At 45.7% G+C, this 23,086-nt stretch overlaps 1 protein-coding gene across 12 annotated transcripts in view; it reads right to left on the bottom strand.

Annotated features, from left to right (window-relative positions):
* Positions 1-23,086, bottom strand: part of ZMYM4 (zinc finger MYM-type containing 4) — a 1,242,519-nt gene that overhangs the window by 431,329 nt on the left and 788,104 nt on the right. The window lies entirely within an intron of this gene.

Below are 23,086 nucleotides of genomic sequence, written 5' to 3'. Positions count from 1 at the left end.
CAAAATGTATGAGTCAGAATTCTGAATGTAACTATACCCTTACCCCAAAAGGCATAAGAGCAAAGACTCCACCCCAGAATGTGTTCTGTTCAGTGGGTTAACAGTTTAAGATCAGAGTACTCTTAAAGACCTAATAGTAAGTACTGGTGTAGCAAAAGGGTATTGAAAATAGGAGTTCACTGCTGGTGTTATGGGCAAAGGGGTGGAGGGGGTTCATGCGAGTCTAAAGTACTACATGCTACAATAGATGGTTACAGGGTTAGCAACATTTTCCATTCGTAACATGTACACATTTCAAAGTACAAGCAGTAAAGCAGTCCCTTTCCTAAGCAGTGGATAGCAAACAGATGATGGGAGATGTTTGAAATGAGGTTGTCAATACAGTTAGGACAAGTACATCCTCTAACTGGACTGTGATTTCGACATAATTGTTTTTGGCGATCTTATGTGGTGCTGGCCATGTCGCAGCACTGCAAATGTGTGCCAATCCATTTAGAAAGGAATTAATAGTGTACATTTTTTGCTATTTTTATAGTTTGAACTTGGCACAAAGACTTTAGACTGCTTTACATGAGCAGCAGATTACATTACACAAGGTCAGATTCATATTAAATATTGTGTGTGTATATATATGGAACATGTCACTTACCTAGTGTACATCTGTTTGTGGCATGTAGTGCTGCGGATTCACATGCTTCGCATAAGTTCGTCATCTAGTGTTGGGCTCGGAGTGTTAAAAGTTGTTTTTCTACAAAGAAGCTTGTCAAGTCACAAGATCGAGTGACTCCTCCTCTCGGTGATAGTGCGAATGGGCATCGGGTCCTTTAGATTGTTTTCCCGCAGGAGGGAAAAGTAAGGAGTGAAGAATTGTATGGAAAATGTCACTTACCCAGTGTACATCTGTTCGTGGCATTAGTCGCTGCAGATTCACATGCTGTGCACAGTCCGCCGTCTGGTGTTGGGCTCGGAGTGTTACAAGTTGTTTTTCTTCGAAGAAGTCTTTTCGAGTCACGAGACCGAGGGACTCCTCCCACTTCAGTTCCATTGCGCATGGGCGTCGACTCCATCTTAGATTGTTTTCCCCGCAGAGGGTGAGGTAGGAGTTGTGTATGCTAATAATAGTGCCCATGCAATGGAATGAATACATATGTACAAAATGAAGGTTTAATGTAATATATTTACAAATGTTCAAGATGTACTTCCAAACGGCTACAGGCTTCCGGGGAGGCGGGTGGGCGCATGTGAATCTGCAGCGACTAATGCCACGAACAGATGTACACTGGGTAAGTGACATTTTCCGTTCAGTGGCATGTGTAGCTGCAGATACACATGCTGTGCATAGACTAGTAAGCAGTTATCTCCCCAAAAGCGGTGGTTCAGCCTGTAGGAGTGGAAGTAGTTTGAAATAAAGTTCTTAGTACTGCTTGACCTACTGTGGCTTGCTGTACAGATAACACATCTACACAGTAGTGCTTAGTAAATGTATGAGGCGTAGACCATGTTGCTGCCTTACATATTTCGTTCATTGGAATATTTCCTAGAAAGGCCATGGTAGCACCTTTCTTTCTGGTTGAGTGTGCCTTTGGTGTAATAGGCAGCTCTCTCTTTGCTTTAAGATAGCAGGTTTGGATGCACCTAACTATCCATCTGGCAATACCTTGTTTTGAAATTGGATTTCCTGTATGAGGTTTTTGAAAGGCAATAAATAGTTGTTTTGTCTTCCTAATTAGTTTTGTTCTGTCAATGTAGTACATTAGTGCTCTCTTGATGTCTAATGTATGTAGTGCTCTTTCAGCTATTGAATCTGGCTGTGGGAAGAACACTGGTAATTCTACTGTTTGATTTAAGTGGAACGGTGAGATAGCCTTTGGTAAGAATTTTGGATTTGTTCTTAGAACTACCTTATTCTTGTGTATTTGAATAAATGGTTCTTGTATGGTAAACGCTTGAATTTCACTCACTCTTCTTAGAGATGTGATGGCAATGAGAAATGCAACTTTCCACGTTAAGTATTGCATTTCACAAGAATGCATGGGTTCGAAAGGTGGACCCATGAGCCTTGTTAAGACAATGTTGAGGTTCCATGAAGGAACAGGTGGTGTCCTTGGTGGTATAATTCTCTTTAGGCCTTCCATAACAGGGGTGTGGAATTTATTAAAATATCTACTTGTCCAGGGGACAGGTTGCTTCTCAAATCTACTTGTCCTGTAAAAAGATCTACTTGTCCCTTTGGTGCCATGTAGTGTGGCGACAAATTATGGCAGAAATTAATAGCCTCTCTGATTATGCCAGGGCTACTACCATAGTAGGGCTTGAATACTTGGAGTTTCAATCCCTACTGTAGAAATTTCCTTATTTTGCCACCTTTCTGCAGATCTGCATACTGGGGCTGGAGGAAGCAGTAAGCAATAGTTCCAGGGCTGGAATGCCTTAGAGTCTGCAAACCTACTAACCTGCATGTTTTAAAGATTTTTACCAGCTTCTCTCTAATATTTTCCCATAATAAGAAAGGTTGGACATTTACTCCTGACAATGGCAGAATTAGAACTTCTTCCAGGGTTGGGAAGAAAGTGGCTGGAGGGAAAATGAACTTGCAAATGCTCAATAGATTTTCACATGAGCAAATCTACACATCGTATTTACCCACGCTAAAATACAGTTCACAAATATTTTATAGGGGTACGACATATACCATGGGTGCACTTTTGTGACTTTCTTTAAGAATTTGGGGCCACAAGTAGGTAGGTTCAGATTTGTGACCTGCAAATTGCGAGTCGCAAATCCGAATGTAGGATGGTGTCCTTGACACCATCTGTGATTCGCAAGGGCTTCGCAAATGCCCACATCATGAATAATCATGAGGTGGGTCGCAATTTGCGACCCCCTCACGAATGGTGGCCTGCTGGAGACAGCAGACCACCATGTCTGTGACTGCTTTTCAATAAAGCAGTTTTTTTTGTAATGCAGCCCGTTTTCCTTAAAGGAAAAAGAGATGCATAACAAAAACGAAAAATGAAACGTTTTCGTTTCATTTTTTCAGAGCCTGCTCTGAAAAAATGTTTACAGTGACATTCACAATGGGAAAGGGGTCCCATGGGGATCCCTTCCCTTTTGCGAAAGTGTTAGCACCCATTTGAAATGTGTGCAAACTGTGATTGGTTTGCGCCCGCGCCCGCGGTCACAAAACAATCCTACATTGCACTGCGAGTTGCAATTAGGAAGGGAACACCCCTTACTAATTGCGAGTCGCAAACCCGTTTTGTGATTCGGTAACCAGGTTACTGAATCGCAAAACTGGGTTTGTGCATCGCAATGTGCTTTTTGCACGTCGCAAACAGCGAAAGTCGCTGTTTGCGACATGCAAAAAGCTACCTACGTGTGGGTCTTGGTCCCTAATTAGGTCTGGTGTTAACAAAGACATTTTGTTCTTATTAAACTTCTATTTCTCTCTCTTTCGGCTGGCTTTACTGTGAGTGATCGCATTCTGCTCTTCCACAAGGAGCATATTGCCACACAAAGTAGTTTTGTTCAGTGTCAGGAACTACAGTGGCAATCAGTGACGTAACGAAACTGGAGGGTGCCCCTTTGCAAAGAACATGGAGGAGCCCCCTCTCCAGACTCACTCAGGGCAGGTGCTGTGCTGATGGGGCCCCCTGGAGGGCGGCTGCAGGGCCTTTGTTATGCTGCTGGTGGCAACGTGTGCTTTAAGAGTTCAAAAACTTTTTGGGGGGGTTTTGCCAATGTTTGTTACAATGTTGAGGGCCTGGTAGCTCCCACAACAATAAAGTGTTACAAAAGCCATGTCAAAACAAGACATGCATTGATGAAACTAAAAGACTTATAAAAATATGTCAGATCAGTTGGCTTTGTCAGTGTTTGTTTATTTTCATGCTTCCCATAATCGTGTTGAAAATGGTTACACTGATTTTCCATTCGAAATATTTTTGGGAAATACTAGCATGCATCAACACATTTTACTAAATGACACTTCATTTGCATAGAATCAGAGAGAATTCTGGGAGCATTATACTTAGCCTCTTAGCCTAAACTTTTCAAACATGTGTGTACACGTTTTTTTTTTTTTGTACTGGAACCAACGTCAGTAGTGAAGTGTGACCTTAAAACATTTATTTACAGCACGCACCCTAATAATGAAGGCTTTCAAATAATGAACCATAAATACAAGTTCGAACAGCATTATCCTTTGGAAACACATTACCTCAACTGCAGAGTTCAACTCTCTGTAAACAGGCAGCCAAAGGGTTTGTGGTGCAGGGGGTTGGGCCTACTTGTCCCAAGGACAAAGTAAACATAAAAACTTGTTGCCCTTGACCCCAAACAATAAACGCTTTAATGACAGGTATTCTAAATAGGGAAGTTGAATGAGTAATCTGCAGGTAAGCAGATATTGTGGCGAGATGTATCTTTATGGAAGAGAAAGCTAGATTTGATTTTTGCAAATGTAGTAAATATCCTACTACATCTTTTGGAGATGCATGCAATGGTTGAATTTGATTATTATGGCAGTAACAAACAAATCTTTTCCATTTACTTGCATAGCAGTGTCTAGTGGAAGGTTTTCTAGCTTGTTTTATGACCTCCATACACTCTTGTGGGAGGTCTAAGTGTCCAAATTCTAGGATTTCAGGAGCCAAATTGCTAGATTCAGCGATGCTGGGTTTGGATGCCTGATCTGTTGTTTGTGTTGTGTTAACAGATCTGGTCTGTTGGGTAGTTTGACATGAGGTACTACTGACAGGTCTAGTAGTGTCGTATACCAAGGTTGTCTTGCCCATGTTGGTGCTATTAGTATGAGTTTGAGTTTGTTTTGACTCAATCTGTTTACTAGATATGGAAGGAGAGGGAGAGGGGGAAAAGCGTACGCAAATATCCCTGACCAATTCATCCATAGAGCATTGCCTTGGGATTGCCGGTGTGGGTATCTGGATGCGAAGTTTTGGCATTTTGCGTTTTCTTTTGTTGCAAATAGATCTATTTGAGGTGTTCCCCAAATTTGAAAGTAAGTGTTCAGTATTTGGGGGTGAATTTCCCATTCGTGGACTTGTTGGTGATCCCGAGAGAGATTGTCTGCTAGCTGGTTCTGGATCCCTGGAATAAATTGTGCTATTAGGCGAATGTGGTTGTGAATTGCCCAATGCCGTATTTTTTGTGTTAGGAGACACAACTGTGTCGAGTGTGTCCCCCCCTGTTTGTTTAAATAACACATTGTCGTCATGTTGTCTGTTTTGACAAGAATGTATTTGTGGGTTATCATGGGTTGGAATGCTTTCAACGCTAGAAATACTGCTAACAGTTCTAGGTGATTTATGTGAAACTTTCTTTGATGTATGTCCCATTGTCCTTGGATGCTGTGTTGATTGAGGTGTGCTCCCCACCCTGTCATGGAAGCATCCGTTGTTATAACGTATGTTGGCACCGGGTCTTGGAAAGGCCGCCCTTTGTTTAAATTTGTACTGTTCCACCATAGAAGCGAGATGTATGTTTGGCGGTCTATCAACACCAGATCTAGAAGTTGACCCTGTGCATGTGACCATTGTGATGCTAGGCACTGTTGTAAGGGCCGCATGTGCAATCTTGCGTTTGGGACAATGGCTATGCATGAGGACATCATGCCTAGGAGTTTTAATACCATTTGTGCATGTATCTTTTGTGTTGGATACATGGCCTGTATCACCTTGTGAAATGTTTGAACCCTTTGTGGACTTGGAGTGGCTATCCCTTTTGTTGTGTTGATTGTCGCTCCTAAGTATTGCTGTGTTTGACACGGCAAAAGGTGTGACTTTGCATAGTTGATGGAGAAACCCAGCTTGTAAAGGGTTTGTATAACATAATTTGTGTGATGTGAACACTTTGTTAGCGTGTTGGTCTTGATTAACCAGTCATCTAAGTAAGGGAACACGTGTATTTGCTTCCTTCTGATATGTGCAGCTACTACTGCTAGGCATTTTGTAAAGACTCTTGGCGCAGTTGTTATTCCGAATGGCAACACCTTGAATTGGTAATGTATTCCCTTGAATACGAACCTTAGGTATTTCCTGTGCGAAGGATGTATCGGTATATGGAAATACGCATCTTTTAGATCTAATGTTGTCATGTAGTCTTGCTGTTTGAGCAGTGGGATTACGTCTTGTAATGTGACCATGTGAAAGTGGTCTGATTTGATGTAGGTGTTTAGTGTTCTGAGATCTAGTATTGGTCTTAGAGTTTTGTCCTTTTTTGGTATTAGAAAGTACAGTGAGTAAACTCCTGTGTTCCTTTGTGGACTTGGTACTAATTCTATTGCGTCTTTTTGCAGTAATGCTTGAACATCTAGTCCTAGAAGGTCTATATGCTGTTTTGACATATTGTGTGTTTTCGGTGGGACGTTTGGAGGGAGTTGGAGAAATTCTATGCAGTAACCATGTTGGATAATTGCTAAGACCCAAGTGTCTGTTGTTATTTTCTCCCAAGATTTGTAGAACTGGCTTAGTCTTCCCCCCACTGGTGTTGTGTGAAGGGGTTGTGTGACTTGTGAGTCACTGTTTATTTTGAGGGGTTTTGGGACCTTGAAATTTTCCCCGGTTTCTTGGGAATTGGCCCCCTCTGTATTGTCCCCGAAAACCTCCCCTTTGATATTGTCCCTGGTAGGTAGGTGGTCTTGTTTGTGAGGTGCTGGTTTCTGTGGGTTGACCTCGAAACCCTCCCCTAAAAGTTGTTTTACGAAATGTGCCAAATGTGCCTCTGCCCTGTGGGGAGTAGAGTGCGCCCATGGCTTTGGCTGTATCGGTGTCCTTTTTTTAATTTTTCAATTGCAGTGTCCACCTCCGGCCCAAACAATTGCTGTTCATTAAACGGCATATTGAGCACAGCCTGTTGTATTTCAGGTTTGAACCCAGATGTGCGCAGCCATGCGTGCCTCCTTATCGTGACTGCAGTATTTATTGTTCTTGCAGCTGTATCCGCTGCATCCATGGAAGACCGTATCTGATTGTTCGAGATACTTTGTCCCTCTTCCACCACCTGTTGCGCTCGTTTTTGGAACTCTTTGGGGAGGTGTTCGATGAAATGTTGCATCTCATCTCAATGAGCCCTGTCGTATCTCGCCAGGAGTGCTTGCGAGTTGGCGATGCGCCACTGATTTGCCGCTTGTGCTGCAACCCTTTTTCCCGCTGCATCAAATTTGCGGCTCTCCTTGTCCGGAGGTGGTGCGTCGCCTGATGTATGCGAGTTGGCTCTCTTACGAGCTGCCCCCACAACTACTGAGTCTGGTGTCAGTTGTGATGTAATAAAAACAGGGTCTGTGGGCGGTGCCTTGTATTTTTTCTCCACCCTTGGAGTTATGGCTCTGCTTTTAACTGGCTCCTGAAATATCTGTTTCGAGTGCCTTAGCATTCCTGGGAGCATGGGAAGGCTTTGATAATGGCTATGGGTGGAGGACAGGGTGTTAAAGAGGAAGTCATCCTCAATAGGCTCCGAATGTAGCGATACATTATGGAATTCGGCTGCCCTAGCTACCACCTGTGCATATGATGTACTGTCCTCAGGTGGTGACGGTTTAGTTGGGTACGACTCCGGGCTATTGTCCGATACTGGAGCGTCGTAGAGGTCCCATGCATCCGGATCATCCTGGCTCATTGTGGTATGAGCTGGTGAGTGTGTTAATGGTGGAGTTTGTGCCGGTGATGCATGAGTTGATGGTGGTGGGGAGGGTGGTGGAGTTACCTTCTTTACCACCTTTGCTTGTGGTTGCTTGTCTCCTTGCTGGAAGTCAAGTTTCCTTTTCCTTTTGATTGGGGGAAGAGTGCTGATCTTCCCTGTATCCTTTTGAATAAAGATCCGCTTTTGCGTGTGATCTGGCTCTATTGTTTGTAATTCCTCCTCAAATCTGTGTTTTTTTTAGTTGAGAGGACAGTCCTTGTTCCTCTGAGTAGGAACCAGTTTTTGGTTCGGTTTCCGGGTGTTTCGGCACCAAAACCGTGTCTCTGGATTTTTTCGGCTCCGACAAGATCTTTTTTCTTTTCGGCGTCGTGCCCTCTCGGTGCCGACCAACTTCGGTGCCGCTGTGTCGGTGCTGAATTTTTTCTGCATCACTCTCTCGGTCCCGAGATTGCTGCGTGCCTGTATCTCGACCGGAGTCGGATGACTTCGACAGCAGCTCGCCCTTTTTCGGTGCCGATGGACGGTCACCTACTTTCCGGGTTAAGCCATGGCCTGTTGGCGGTGGCGTACCCTGGGCTTTGTCAGTTTTTTCGTGTGATTTTTGTTTCGACGTCTTACTCACGGTTGGTTGTTCTTCGACGTCGAATTCTTCGGAATCCGACTCGTGGATGGAGAAAGTTTCTTCTTCCTCCTCCTCGAACTGTTGTTGTCCTGTCGGCGTGGACGCCATCTCCAACCTCCTGGCTCTTCGGTCCCTGAGTGTTTTTCTCGACCGAAACGCGCGACAGGCTTCGCACGTATCCTCCTTGTGCTCGGGGGACAGGCACAAGTTACAGACCAAATGTTGATCCGTATAAGGATATTTATTATGGCATTTAGGACAGAATCGGAACGGGGTCCGTTCCATCAGTCTCGATGTTGCACGCGGTCGGGCCGACCAGGCCCCGACGGGGGATTGGAAAAACCCCGAAGGGCCACCAGAGCTCTTCAAGATTCGGTGTCGATTTGTTCTAACTAATCCGATACCGAACGAAACAATACCGACAAATTTTTCCGAGATTCTGACTAACTTTCCGACCCGAAACACGGAGCGAAAAGGAACACGTCCGAATCCGATGGCGGAAAAAAAACAATCTAAGATGGAGTCGACGCCCATGCGCAATGGAACCGAAGTGGGAGGAGTCCCTCGGTCTCGTGACTCGAAAAGACCTTCGAAGAAAAATAACTTGTAACACTCCGAGCCCAACACCAGACGGCGGACTGTGCACAGCATGTGTATCTGCAGCTACACATGCCACCGAACATATACATATATATATAGTAAGTAAAGAAGATGTCCATGCGATGTATATCCGTATTTGCATAAGAAAGTACCACAACGGCTAAGGGCTTCCGGGGAGGAGGGAAGGGCGCATGTCAATCTGCAGCACTACATGCCACAAACAGATGTACACTAGGTAGTGACATTTTCCGTTCGATGGCATGTGAAGCTGCAGATACACATGCTCTACATAGACTGAAAAGCAGTTTCTCCTAAAATAAGCGGTGGCTAGCCTGTAGGAGTTGGAGTAGTTTGAAATAGTGTTTTAAGCAATGCTTGACCAACATTTGCTTGCTGGCGAGACAACACATCCACACAATAGTGTTTTGTAAATGTGTGTGGTGTGGACCATGTGGCTGCTTTGCATATATCTGCCACTGGTTTATTTCCTAAGAATGCCATTGAGGCTCCTTTCTTTCTAGTAGAATGTGCTTTAGGAGTTACTAACAGTTGCCTTTTAGCTTTGACATAGCAAGTTTGAATACACTTTACTATCCATCTAGCTAATCCTTGTTTTGAAATGGGATAACCCTTATGAGGCTGCTTAAAAGTCACAAAAAGCTGTTTAGATTTTCTGAATTTTTTTGTTCCCTCTATGTAGTACATAAGAGCTCTTAACATCGAGAGTGTGCAGAGCTCTTTCAGCAACTGAATCTGGCTGTGGGAAAGGATGGCAATTCCACTGACTGATTAATGTGAAATGGTGAAACCACTTTGGGTAGAAATTTTGAATGTTTCCTGAGTACTATATTGTGAAGGTTCTTCCAAAGTGAACGCTTGAATTTCACTAACTCTCCTTAAGGAAGTAATTGCTACCAAGAAAGCAACTTTCCATGCTAGAAAGTGAACAGCGCAAGAATGCATGGGTTCAAATGGTGGACCCATAACCCTTGTAAGCACAATGTTAAGATTCCTGGCCTGAGCAGGTGGAGCTCTAAGTGGATTAACTCTTAAGCCCCTGCATAAAAGCTTTTATGACAGGAATTCTAAACAAAGAAGTGTGCTGTCTGCTTTGGAGGTAGGCTGATATTACTCTTAAATACATTTTAATAGATGAATATGTAAGATTTGCTTTTTGTAAATATGATGGTGCAGCTTTATATTTTTTATCCACCCTAGGTGTTAGCACCCTAGTTTTTGCCAGCTCTTTAAAAATTTTATCAGCATGGTTTAGCATGCCTGGTAGCATCAGGAAACATTTATACTGTTTATGTGTAGACGATTGGGTGTTGAATAGGAAATTAGACTCCGAGAGAAGCTGCACATTGTGGTACGTGGCTGCTTTAGCAATGACCTGATTATAGGCCGTGGTGTCTTAAAGTGGAGATGGTCTTGAGGGATACAGATCAGGGTCATTAGAAGGAATTTGATCTGAATCATACACATCCCATGGGTCTATATTATAAGGATTGTCACCCATATAATATAATTGTCACCCACAGTTTTCTGCACACTCTCCATATAAAAAGGAGTGTGTGCAGAAAACTGTGTGGGTGAAAGTGGTGGTGGAGTGTCAGGTGGAGAAGTAGGAAGGAAAGGTGAATGCAGTGGAGAAGGTTGATGCACTGTGTTTGGCTTCTCCTTGTGCTTAAATATTTTCGCCTGTGAAGGCCCAGATTCCAAACCTTCTTGGAATGACAGTTTCCTCTTGGTTATAGGAGGAGGTGAGTCAACAATTTTCCTGTATCCTTTTGGATTTGTATTTTCCTCGGTTTACGGTCCATGACCTCAAGAATGGGCTTAATGCATTTTTGACTCCTCTGATGATGGACCATGCTTGCTTTCCACAAATGTATGCTCCGAACGTTTGGTGATTCACTGCTTTAAACTGGTCCAAAATGTGGTCTCTGAAGCAGATGGAAGTTTTTTCGGCTCTAAAGAGGAGCTTGGATATTTCAGCTAGGAGGTGGTATGTAGACGTTTTGGTTCCAAAGTGGAAGCTTCCATCTTACGACTATCCCGAGAGTGTCATGGCAGTCTGTTCGGTCAAATGCATTTTGGACTTCTTCGACATCGAACCTGAGGGGCGGTCGTCGAGATGTAATTTTCAGCTCAGACCATGGCCGGCAAGCAGAGGTGGACCCAAGGCCGTCTGTACTAACTTTTTAAAATGTTTTTGGTGATGGGAAGGGGCTGGCATACTCACGTACTGTGCTGCAGGAATAACTTGGCTGTCCCCATCTGAGTCACGGTCAGAATCGGAGTCTCCAATGGAAACTGCAGTCTGCGCCTGTTCCTCACTGAAAATGTTAGGCGTTTGTTCTGTCGACTTCAATGCCACCTCTAGTCGTCGGGCTCTTCGATCCAGCAAAGTCTAGTTGGATCAGAAGGATCGGCATGCCTCGCAGTTTCCACCTTATGATCTGGAGAGAGGCAGAGGTTGCACACAGTGTTGGTCGGTGTAGGGGAACTTGGCGTGGCACAGAGGGCAGAATCTATGAGCCTGTGATGCAGTAGGCCCGAAAGGGCGTTTAATCAATCCAGATGCTACAATCTGATAGAGTGTAGTGAGAAAAACGCATTTGAAAATGATAGACATTGAAGGTAAAGATAGAGAAGTTCCGATAGAACCGAGATCTACTGGAGTGAGAGGGAACACATCCGAACCAGACGGCGGAAAGAAAACAATCTAACAAAGGACTCGATGCCCATGCGCACTATCACAAAGAGGAGTCACTTGATCTCTTGTCTTGAAAAGCTTCTTCAAAGAAAAACAACTTGTAACACTCCTGCTCTCGGTTTCAGTGCGCATGGGCATTGACTCCATTGTTAGACTGTTTTCCTGCAGAGGGTGAAGAAAGCAGTGATATATAGAAATTGTAGGAAGTTGGCTCTGTATGTACTATTTCAAAGTAAGAAATAGCATGCACAGAGTCCAAGGGTTCCCCTTAGAGGTAAGATAGTGGCAAAAAGAGATAATTCTAATGCTCTATTTTGTGGTAGTGTGGTCGAGCAGTAGGCTTATCAGAGGGTAGTGTTAAGCATTTGTTGTACCCACACAGGCAATAAATGAGGAACACACACAAAGACAATTCCAGGCCAATACGTTTTTGTATGGAAAAATATATTTTCTTAGTTTATTTTAAGAACAACAGGTTCAAGATTTACAATCAATACTTCAAATGAAAGGTAATTCACTTAGGTATCATAGGAACTTTGAATCAGCAAAATAGCATGTACAGATTTGCCAAAAATGGCAATAAGCTATTTTAAAATTAGACAGTGCAAATTTCAACAGTTCCTGGGTGAGGTTAGTATTTGTTAGTTTTGCAGGTAAGTAAACCACCTTCAGGGTTCAAAGTTGGGTCCAAAGTTGGGTCCAAAGTAGCCCACTTTTGGGGGTTCAGGGCAACCCCAAAGTTACCACACCAGCAGCTCAGGGCCGGTCAGGTGCAGAGGTCAAAGTGGTGCCCAAAACGCATAGGCTTCAATGGAGAAGGGGGTGCCCGGATCCAGTCTGCCAGCAGGTAAGTACCCGCGACTTCGGAGGGCAGACTGGGGGGGGTTGTAGGGCACCGGGGGGACACAAGTCAGCACAAAGTACACCCTCAGCGGCAAGGGAGCGTCCGAGTGCAGAGTGCAGACAGGCGTCTGGTTTACAATAGGTTTCAATGGGAGACACAGGGGTCTCTTCAGCGAAGCAGGCAGGCAAAGGGGGGTGGGGGGGGGGGGGCTCCTCAGGGTAGCCACCACCTGGGCAAGGGAGAGGGCCACCTGGGGGTCGCTCCTGCACTGGAGGTCGGATCCTTCAGGTCCTGGGGGCTGCGGGTGCAGTGTCTTTACCAGCCGTCGGGTTCTTGGAAGCAGGCAGTCGCGGTCAGGGGGAGCCTCTGGATTCCCTCTGCAGGCGTCAATGGCACTCTCCCCATGTGCAGGCTGAGGGGGTTCATGGGGGTCAACTCTGGCTACTCACAGGGTCGCAGTCGCCGGGGAGTCCTCCCTGTAGTGTTGTTTCTCCGTAGGTCGAGCCGGGGGCGTCGGGTGCAGAGTTGAAAGTCTCACGCTTCCAGCGGGAAACGTGGAGTCCTTTTAAAGTTGTTTCTTTGTTGCAAGTTTTGGTTTCTTTGGAGCAGGGCCGCTGTCCTCGGGAGTTCTTGGTCCTTCTAGATGCAGGGTAGTCCTCTGAGGCTTCAGAGGTCACTGGACCCTAGGGGACGCGTCGCTGTTGCAGTTTATCTTGAAGTGGGGAGACAGGCCGGTAGGGCTGGGGCCAAAGCAGTTGGTGTCTCCGTCTTCTCTGCAGGGCTTTAGGTCTGCAGTCCTTCTTCATCTTAGGTTGCAGGAATCTGTTTTCCTAGGTTCTGAGGGTCCCTAAATACCCAATTTAGGGGTGTGTTTAGGTCGGGGGGTTACCAGCCAATGGCTACTAGCCCTGAGGGTGGTTACACCCTCTTTGTGCCTCCTCCCTGAGGGGAGGGGGGCACATCCTTTATCCTATTGGGGGAATCCTCCATCTACAAGATGGAGGATTTCTAAATGTTAGAGTCACCTCAGCTCAGGACACCTTAGGGGTTGTCCTGACTGGCCAGTGACGACTCCTTGTTTTTCTCATTATCTCCTCCGGCCTTGCTGCCAAAAGTGGGGCCGTGGCCGGAGGGGGTGGGCATCTCCACTAGCTGGAATGCCCTGTGGCGCTGTAAACAAAGGGGGTGAGCCTTTGAGGCTCACCGCCAGGTGTTACAGTTCCTGCAGGGGGAGGTGAGAAGCACCTCCACCCAGTACAGGCTTTGTTACTAGCCACAGGGTGACAAAGGCACTCTCCCCATGTGGCCGCCACATGTCTGGTGTGTGGCAGGCTGGTAAAACTAGTCTGCCCACACTGGAAGTCGGTATGTTTTCAGGGGACATCTCTAAGATGCTCTCTATGTACACTGGCATCAGTGTGCATTTATTGTGCTGAGAAGTTTGATACCAAACTTCCCAGTTTTCAGTGCAGCCATTATGGTGCTGTGGAGTTCGTGTATGACAGACTCCCAGACCATATACTCTTATGGCTACCCTCCACTTACAATGTCTAAGGTTTTGCTTAGACACTCTAGGGGTTTAGTGCTCATGCACCTATGCCCTCACCTATGGTATAGTGCACCCTGCCTTAGGCCTGTGAGGCCTGCTAGAGGGGTGACTTATCTATGCCAAGGGCAGTGTGAGGTTGGCATGGCACCCTGAGAGGAGTGCCATCTCGACTTAGTCGTTTTTTCTCCCCACCAACACACACAAGCTGGCAAGCAGTGTGTCTGTGCTGAGTGAGGGGTCCCAGGGTGGCATAAGACATGATGCAGCCCTTAGAGACCTTCCCTGGCATAAGGGGTACCAGTTACAAGGGACTTACCTGGATGCCAGGGTGTGCCAATTGTGAAAACAAAGGTACCGTTTTAGGGAAAGAACATTGGTGTTGGGGCCTGGTTAGCAGGCCTCAGCACACTTTCAAATCATAACTTGGCATCAGCAAAGGCAAAAAGTCAGGGGGTAACCATGCCAAGGAGGCATTTCCTTACAGAAATATAAAGAGATGTCCATGCAAATGTATATACAAAAGTACAAATGTAAAACTTCCAGGGAGGAGGGAGGGTGCATGTGAATCTGCAGCACTACATGCCACGAACAGATGTACACTGGGTAATGAAAATGTCACTTACCCAGTGTACACCTGTTCGTGGCATCAGTCGCTGTAGATTCGCATGTTTTGCATAGCTCGCCATCTGGTGTTGATGAAGCAGTTAGCCCTCCCAAAAAGCAGTGGCTGGCCTGTAGGAGTGGAAATTGTTTGAAATAATGTTCTTAAGACATCTTGGCCTACAGTGGCTTGTTGCTGTGAGAAAACAACACAGTAGTGCTTTGTAAAAGTATGGGGAGCTGACCATGTGGCTGCTTTAGATATTTCAACCATTGGTATGTTCCCTAAAAATGCCATTGATGCACCCTTCCTTCTTGTAGAATGTGCTTTTAGAGTGATCAGAAAGTGTATTTTTGCTTTTATGCAGCATGTTTGTATGTATGTAACAATCCATCTTGCTACACTTTGTTTTGATATAGGGTTGCCTTTATGTGGTTCTTGGAAAGCAAAGTTGTTTTGTTTTCCTAAAATCTTTAGTTCTGTCTATGTAGTACATAAGAGCTCTTTTGAGATCTAGGGTATGAAGAGCGCTCTTTCTGCCAGAGTCAGGCTGTGGAAAGAACACTGGTAATTCCACTGTTTGGTTGATGTGAAAATGAGATACTACTTTTGGTAGAAATTTTGGATTTGTTTTAAGTACAACTTTATGTTTGTGTACTTGGAAAAAAGGTTCCTCAAGAGTGAACGCTTGTATCTCACTAGCTCTTCTTAAAGAGGTAATAGCTACAAGGAAGGCGACTTTCCATGTTAGAAATTGTATTTGACAAGAGTGCACAGGTTTAAAAGGTGGTCCCAGGACTCTGGTAAGTACTATATTTAAATTCCACAATGGAACAGGTGGTGGTGTAGGTGGAATAATGTGTTTTAATCCATCCATGAAAGCTTTATTCACAGAACTCTGAATAGAGAAGTGTGCTGAATATTCTGTAAGTATGCAGATATCACAGTTAGGTGTATTTTGATGGATGAAAAAGCCAAATTTGATTGATGCAAATGAAGTAAATAGCATACAATATGTTGTATAGCTGCTGTAAGTGGTTCAATGTTTTTAGATTGACAATAGAAAACAAATCTTTTACACTTGTTTGCGTAGCACTGTCTAGTAGTAGGTTTACGTGCTTGTTTAATTACTTCCATAAATTCAGATGGAAGCTTTAGATAACCAAATTCTATGACTTCAGGAGCCAAATCGCTAGATTGAGTGCACTGGGGTTTGGATGCCTGATATGACCTTTGTTCTGTGTTAACAGATCTGGTCTGTTTGGGAGTTTGGAATATGGTATTACAGACAGATCTAGAAGGGTTGCGTACCAATGCTGGCGTACCCATGTTGGTGCTATGAGTATCATGGTGAGTGACGTTTGACGCAGTTTGTTGACCAGAAAGGGAAGGAGTGGGAGAGGGGAAAAGCGTAAGCCAATATCCCTGACCAATTGATCCATAGAGCATTGCCCCCCTTGACCGAGACTGCCCGGCAACAAAGGAACCCGAAGCCTGGAAGAAGCACTGCACCCGCAGCCCCCAGGACAGAGAGGAACGACCCACCAGTGCAGGAGTGACCAGCAGGCGGCCCCGTCCTAGTTTGGAATTTCCCCCTGGATTTGGGAAATTGCCCTCTGAAGGAGCCTCAAAACCCCCCTCTTTGATACTGTGATTGGTATGAGGGCTTTGTCTGAGGTGGATGGTTCCGATGGCTGTGGCCGGAAACCCCCCCCCCCCCCCCACCCCCCATACTGCGGCTTCCTAAATATCCCTCTGTATTGGGATGAGTAAAGTGCTCCCATTGCTTTGGCTGTATCTGTAAGGAAATGCCTCCTTGGCATGGTTACCCCCTGACTTTTTGCCTTTGCTGATGCCAAGTTAGGATTTGAAAGTATGCTGAAGCCTGCTAATCAGGCCCCAGCACCAGTGTTCTTTCCCTAACCTGTACCTTTGTCTCCACAATTGGCACACCCTGGCATCCAGGTAAGTCCCTTGTAACTGGTACCCCTGGTACCAAGGGCCCTGATGCCAGGGAAGGCCTCTAAGGGCTGCAGCATGTCTTATGCCACCCTAGGGACCCCTCACTCAGCACAGACACACTGCCTCACAGCTTGTGTGTGCTGGTGGGGAGAAAATGACTAAGTCAACATTGCACTCCTCTCAGGGTGCCATGCCAACCTCACACTGCCTCTGGCATAGATAAGTCACCCCTCTAGCAGGCCTTACAACCCTAAGGCATGGCGCACTATACCACAGGTGAGGACATAAGTGCATGAGCACTATGCCCCTACAGTGTCTAAGCAAAACCTTAGACATTGTAAGTGCAGGGTAGCCATAAGAGTATATGGTCTGGGAGTCTGCCATACACGAACTCCACAGCACCATAATGGCTACACTGAAAACTGGGAAGTTTGGTATCAAACTTCTCAGCACAATAAATGTCCTCTGAGGCCAGTGTACATTTTATTGTGAAATACACCCAGAGGGCTCTTAGAGATGCCCCCTGAAAACATACCCGACTTCCAGTGTGGGCTGACTAGTTTTTGTCAGCCTGCCACACACCAGATATGTTGCTGGCCACATGGGGAGAGTGCCTTTGTCACTCTGTGGCCAGTAACAAAGGCTGTACTGGGTGGAGGTGCTTCTCACCTCCCCCTGCAGGAACTGTAACACCTGGCGGTGAGCCTCAAAGGCTCACCCACTTTGTTACAGCAGCACAGGGCATCCCAGCTTGCGGAGATGCCCGCCCCCCATCTGGCCACAACCCCACATTTGGCGGCAAGGCCGGAGGAGATAATGAGAAAAACAAGGAGGATTCACTGGCCAGTCAGGACAGCCGCATAGGTGTCCTGAGGTGACTGACTTTTAGAAATCCTCCATCTTGCAGATGAAGGATTCCCCCAATAGGATTAGGGATGTGCCCCCTCCCCACCGGGAGAATGCACAAAGAGGGGTAGCCACCCTCAGGGCTAGTAGCCATTGGCTACTAACCTCCCAGACCTAAACACACCCCTAAATTGAGTATTTAGGGGCCCCCAGAACCAAGCAAGATAGATTCCTGCAACTTGAAGACAAAGAAGGACTGCTGACCTGAAGCCCTGCAGAGAAGATGGAGACACCAACTGCTTTTGCCCCAGCCCTACCGGCCTGTCTCCCCACTTCAAGAAAAACTGCAACAGCGACGCGTCCCCCAGGGTCCAGCGACCTCTGAATACTCAGAGGACTACCCTGCATCTAAAAGGACCAAGAACTCCAGAGGACAGCAGCCCTGTTCCACAAAGACTGCAACTTTGCAACAAAGAAGCAACTTTTAAAGACCACACGTTTCCCGCCGGAAGCGTGAGACTTTCAACTCTGCACCCGACACCCCCGGCTCGACCTGCAGAAAACCAACACTACAGGGAGGACTCCCCGGTGACTGCGAGCCCATTAGTAGCCAGAGTTGACCCCCCTGTGCCCCCACAGCGACACCTGCAGAGGGAATCCCGAGGCTCCCCGACGCCTGGGAAACACACTGCACCCGCAGCCCCCAGGACCTGAAGGATCCGACCTCCAGTGCAGGAGCGATCCCCAGGGGGCCCTCTCCCTAGCCCAGATGGTGGCTACCCCGAGGAGCCCCCCACCTTGCCTGCATCACTGAAGAGACCCCTGGGCCTGCCATTGAAACCTATTGCAAACCTGATGCCTGTTTGCACTCTGCAACCGGGCGCCCCTGTACCGCTGAGGGTGTACTTTCTCTGCTGACTTGTGTGTCCCCCGGTGTCCTACAAAACCCCCCTTGTCTGCCCTCCAAAGTCGCGGGTACCTACCTTCTGGCAGACTAGAACCGGGGCACCCCTATCTCCATTGGAGCCTATGCGTTTTGGGCACCACTTTGACCTCTGCACCTGACCGGCCCGAGCTGCTGGTGTGATAACTTTGGGGTTGCCCTGAACCCCCAACGGTGGGCTACCTTGGACCCAACTTTGAACCCTGTAAGTGCTTTACTTACCTGAAAAACTAACAAACACTTACCTCCCCCAGGAACTGTTGAATTTTGCACAGTGTCCAATTTTAAAATAGCTTATTGCCATTATTGCCAAAACTGTACATGATATTGTGATGATTCAAAGTTCCTAAGATACCCGAGTGTAATACCTTTCATTTAAAGTATTGTTTGTAAATCTTGAATATATTTTTCTATATAAAAACCTATTTGCCTGGAATTGTCTTTGAGTGTGTGTTCCTCATTTATTGCCTGTGTGTGTACAACAAATGCTTAACACTACCCTCTGATAAGCGTACTGCTCGACCACTCTACCACAAAATACAGCATTAGAATTCTCTCTTTTTGCCACTATCTTACCTCTAAGGGAAACCCTTGGACTCTGTGCATGCTATTTCCTGCTTTGAAATAGTACATACAGAGCCAACTTCCTACAGTATCCTTTTTCATTTTTTCTATGGCTGTGTCCACTTGTGTGCCAAATAGCTGTTGCTGGCTGAATGGCATGTTGGGGACCGCCTGTTGAATCTCCGGTTTAAAACCAGATGATCTAAGCCATGCATGGCGTCTAATTGTCACTGCAGTGTTTATTGTTCTTGCGGCAGTATCAGCTGAATCTAATGCAGACCTTATCTGGTTATTCGTTATTGCCTGTCCCTCCCCTACTACCTGCTGAGCTCTTTTTTGGTATTCTTTGGGAAGATGTTGAATGATGTCGCTCATCTCATCCCAATGAGCTCCGTCATATCGTGCGAGGAAGGCCTGTGAGTTCGCTATGCGCCACTGATTGGCTGCTTGTGACGCTACCGTCTTTCCTGCCGCATCAAACTTTTTACTCTCTTTATCTGGAGGGGGTGCATCTCCAGATGACTGCGAGTTGGCCCTCTTCCTCGCCGCACTGACCACTACCGAATCTGGGGGCAGCTGTTGCGTGATAAATACCGGGTCAGAAGGTGGTGGTTTAGATTTCTTTTCTACCCTTGGTGTTATGGGCCTTCCCTTAACAGGCTCCTGAAAAATCTGTTGGGCATGTTTGAGCATGCCTGGGAGCATAGGCAGACTTTGGTAAGATGTATGTGTTGAGGACAAGGTATTGTCGTCCTCTAGTGGTTCAGTGTGCATGCTTACATTATGGAAAGCAGCAGCCCTTGCCAAAACCTGTGGGTAGGAGGTGTATCTTCAGGTGGAGAGGGTTTAGACGGATAACACTCCGGGCTATTGTCTGACACAGGGTCATCATAAAGATCCCAAGGGTCTGTGTCTTGATGTGACTGCACAGTGTGTGTGGGTGACTGTGCAGTGAGTGTAGCAAGAGGAGAAACAGTTCTTTGAGGAGAATGAGGAGGAGAATGTGATGGGGAAAACTGGTGTGGTGGAGATTGTTCTCTTGGCACTTTAGCCTTTGGCTGCTCAGTGTCCGAACGTCCTTGGAAAGCCAGTTTCCTTTTAAATTTGAGGGGAGGTGCTGTGAGGATCTTTCCAGTATCCTTGTGGATCTGTATCCTGGCTTGTCTCTCATCAAATTCCTCCATTTGTTGAAGTTCTTCCTCAAACATGTGGCTTTCTTTCATCTGTTTAGAAAGTCCATGTTCCTCAGTGTATGAGGCTTTTTTCGGCTCCGAAGCCGTTTTTTCCGGTATCGAAATGCCCATGGTGATAGTAGGCCTCAGTTCCGAAAGAGTCTTTCGGGGTTTCGATTCGACGAGTCGATGTCGAACTGTTTCGGAGACTGTGTCTCGACTCGAGTCCGAAGACTTTGATGCGGATGAGGCCTTTTTCGGTGCCAAATGTGTTGCTTGGTCACTGCCTTGATTTCTTCTGGGTAGAGCCATGGCCTTCCGGCAGTGGCATCCCAGAGGCCTTTTGTTTGGTCTTGGATTGGCAATGGGTTTGGGTCGGGGCAGGCGTACCCATGTGCTGGCCTGCTGTCGGTGGTCGGTCCGATTCGGATTCGTCCGAATCGGATCCTTGAATGGAGATGGCCATCTCCTCTTCTTCGACGTCGAGGTGTTCGGTACTCTTCGACACCATCTGTAGTCTTCTCGCCCTTCGATCCCTCAAGGTCTTCTTGAAACGGAAGGACCTGCAGGCCTCACAAGTATCCTCTCGGTGATCTGGTGACAAACAGATTACAGACTCAATGTTGATTTGTGTATGGATACTTTGCGTGGCACTGAGGGCAGAATCGGAACGGGGTCCGGTCCATGAGGCTTGGACGCTTCCTGCGGTCGGGCCGACCAGGCCCAGGATGGGCGCGGGTGCGCCGAGGGCAACTGAAGGTGTGTTTCGCCGGTGCTGAGGTGTCGTTGCAAGATGGATCGCGATCGAAAACAATAGAGACTATTTTTGGCGATTTTTGAATTTTTTGATTTTCCAAATCGAATAACCGGAGCGAAGAGTCCACGTCCAAACCAGTCGGCGGAAAGAAAACAATCTAACAAAGGAGTCGATGCCCATGCGCAATGGAGCCGAAAGGGAGGAGTCACTCGGTCCTGTGACTCGAAAATACTTCTTAGAAGAAAAACAACTTGTAAAACTTCGAGGCCAACACTAGATGGCAGACTTATGCAAAGCATGTGTATCTGCAGCTACACGTGCCATTGAACATTCAGGTTCTTGGTCCAGAAGTGAATAAAAATGGCAGATGGGTAAAAGTACAACTACAAGTTGGGATGAAACAAGTTCCATACCCTGTGTACTACGGCCCTAATGTAGATAATATAATTTCACTGAAAGCTTTTTTGTAAAACTGCTGTACTTTAATGCCACAATCTTTTGGAGAGGGGATTTCAATACAATAATGAATAGAGTATTAGACTGTTCCACCACTCAGCCACATTGCAATTAACCCAAGATAGCTCCTTTTTTCAAGAGATCATGGAGGACTTAGGGTTAATAGATATCTGGATAACAGTGCTGATCAATAGAGGGTTTATTCCTTCCAGTTTAAGAACTAAGGCCACATATCACAATTAGATTACTGGCTGGTGGATCACAACTCTTTTGAACTAGTAAAACCAATTAAGTATATTCCATCTTTCCTCTCAAAACAAATGCTCTTATGTGTTTAGATCGAGATGTGACTAGTGGTCATATTTATTTAAGAGGGGCCTTTGCTAAAAAATATTTCTCTCTGGACCTTCTTTAATTCATGAGCTTATGTCCAATGCTAGTTCCTTTATGGAATCAAATCTCGGTAGCTCCCCAATAAAGAAAATGTTACTCACCAGTAGAAATCTGTTCGTGGCATGTAGTGCAGTAGATTCACATGGTATGCATAAGCTCACTATCTAGTGTTTAGTTCAGAGTAGTACAACTTGCTTTTTTTTTTTTAAAGAAGCTTTTCGAGTCACAGGATTGAGTGATGCCTCCTCTCGGTAATGCTGCGCATGGGCATTGAGTCATTTGTTAGATTGTTTCTCCGCAGGCGGTAGAGTGAAATAGTGAAATTAGATAATAGAATAGAAAAGATGACCGTGCCATGTATCTACATATGTACAATATTTACATATTCATAAATAGCAACGCCCACACTCGTCTGGGGAGAGGAGAGGGCGCATGTGAATCTACAGCACTACATGCAACGAACAGATGTCTACTGGTATGTAACATTTTCTGTTCTATGGCATGTGTTGTTGTAGACAGAAATGCTATGCATACACTGTCAAGGAGTCCCTCCATAAAGCAGTGGCTAGCATGCAGGAGTTGCAAATGTTTGAAAGAGGTTTTTGTTTTAGTACTGCTTGTCTAACATTTGTGCAAAAATATCTACACAGGAATGTTTTGTGAAAGTATGTGGTTTAGACCAATTTGCTGCTTTGCAAATATCTGCTATTGGTACGTTATCTAAAAATGCCAAAGGTGCATCTTTCTAGTGGGGTGTGCTCTAAGTGGTACAAGTAATTGTCATTTGGCTTTATTGTACGAAGTTTGAATGCACTTAATTATCCATCAAGCTATAGTTGCCTTAGATATAGGCTTTACTTTATGGGGCTTTGGGAAAGCCACAAAAAGTTGTTTTGTTCTCCTAAACTCTTTTGTTCCATACATATATAATACAGAAGAGCCCTTTTAACATCAAGAGTGTGTAGAGCCCTTTCTGCCACAGAATCTGGTTGGGGAAAAAAATGTTCATTCTATTGACTGATTGATATGGAACTGTAAAACTACCTTTGGAAGCAATTTTGGTTTAGTTCTTAGTACAATTTTTTCCTTTATGAACTTGGAAGAAAGGTTCTTCCGAAGTTAAGGCCTGGAGCTCACTGACACATCTAAGGGAATTGATAGCTACTACAAAAGTTACCTTCCATGAGAGGAATTGTAGAAAACATGAGTGAAAAGGCTAAAAAGGGCGAGCCATAAGCCTTGTGAGTACAATGTTAAGGTTCCAGGATGGGACTGGAGGAATTCTTGGTGGAATGATTCTTTTAAGTCCTTCCATAAGTCCTTCCATAAATGCTCTGATAACTGGAATTCTAAACAAAGGAATGTGCTGTCTGTTTTGAAGAAATGCAGCAATGGGTGC

This window comes from Pleurodeles waltl, chromosome 3_1 (assembly GCF_031143425.1).
Source record: "Pleurodeles waltl isolate 20211129_DDA chromosome 3_1, aPleWal1.hap1.20221129, whole genome shotgun sequence".
Lineage (NCBI taxonomy): Eukaryota > Metazoa > Chordata > Amphibia > Caudata > Salamandridae > Pleurodeles > Pleurodeles waltl.
This window is presented reverse-complemented; position numbering and strand designations above follow the sequence as displayed.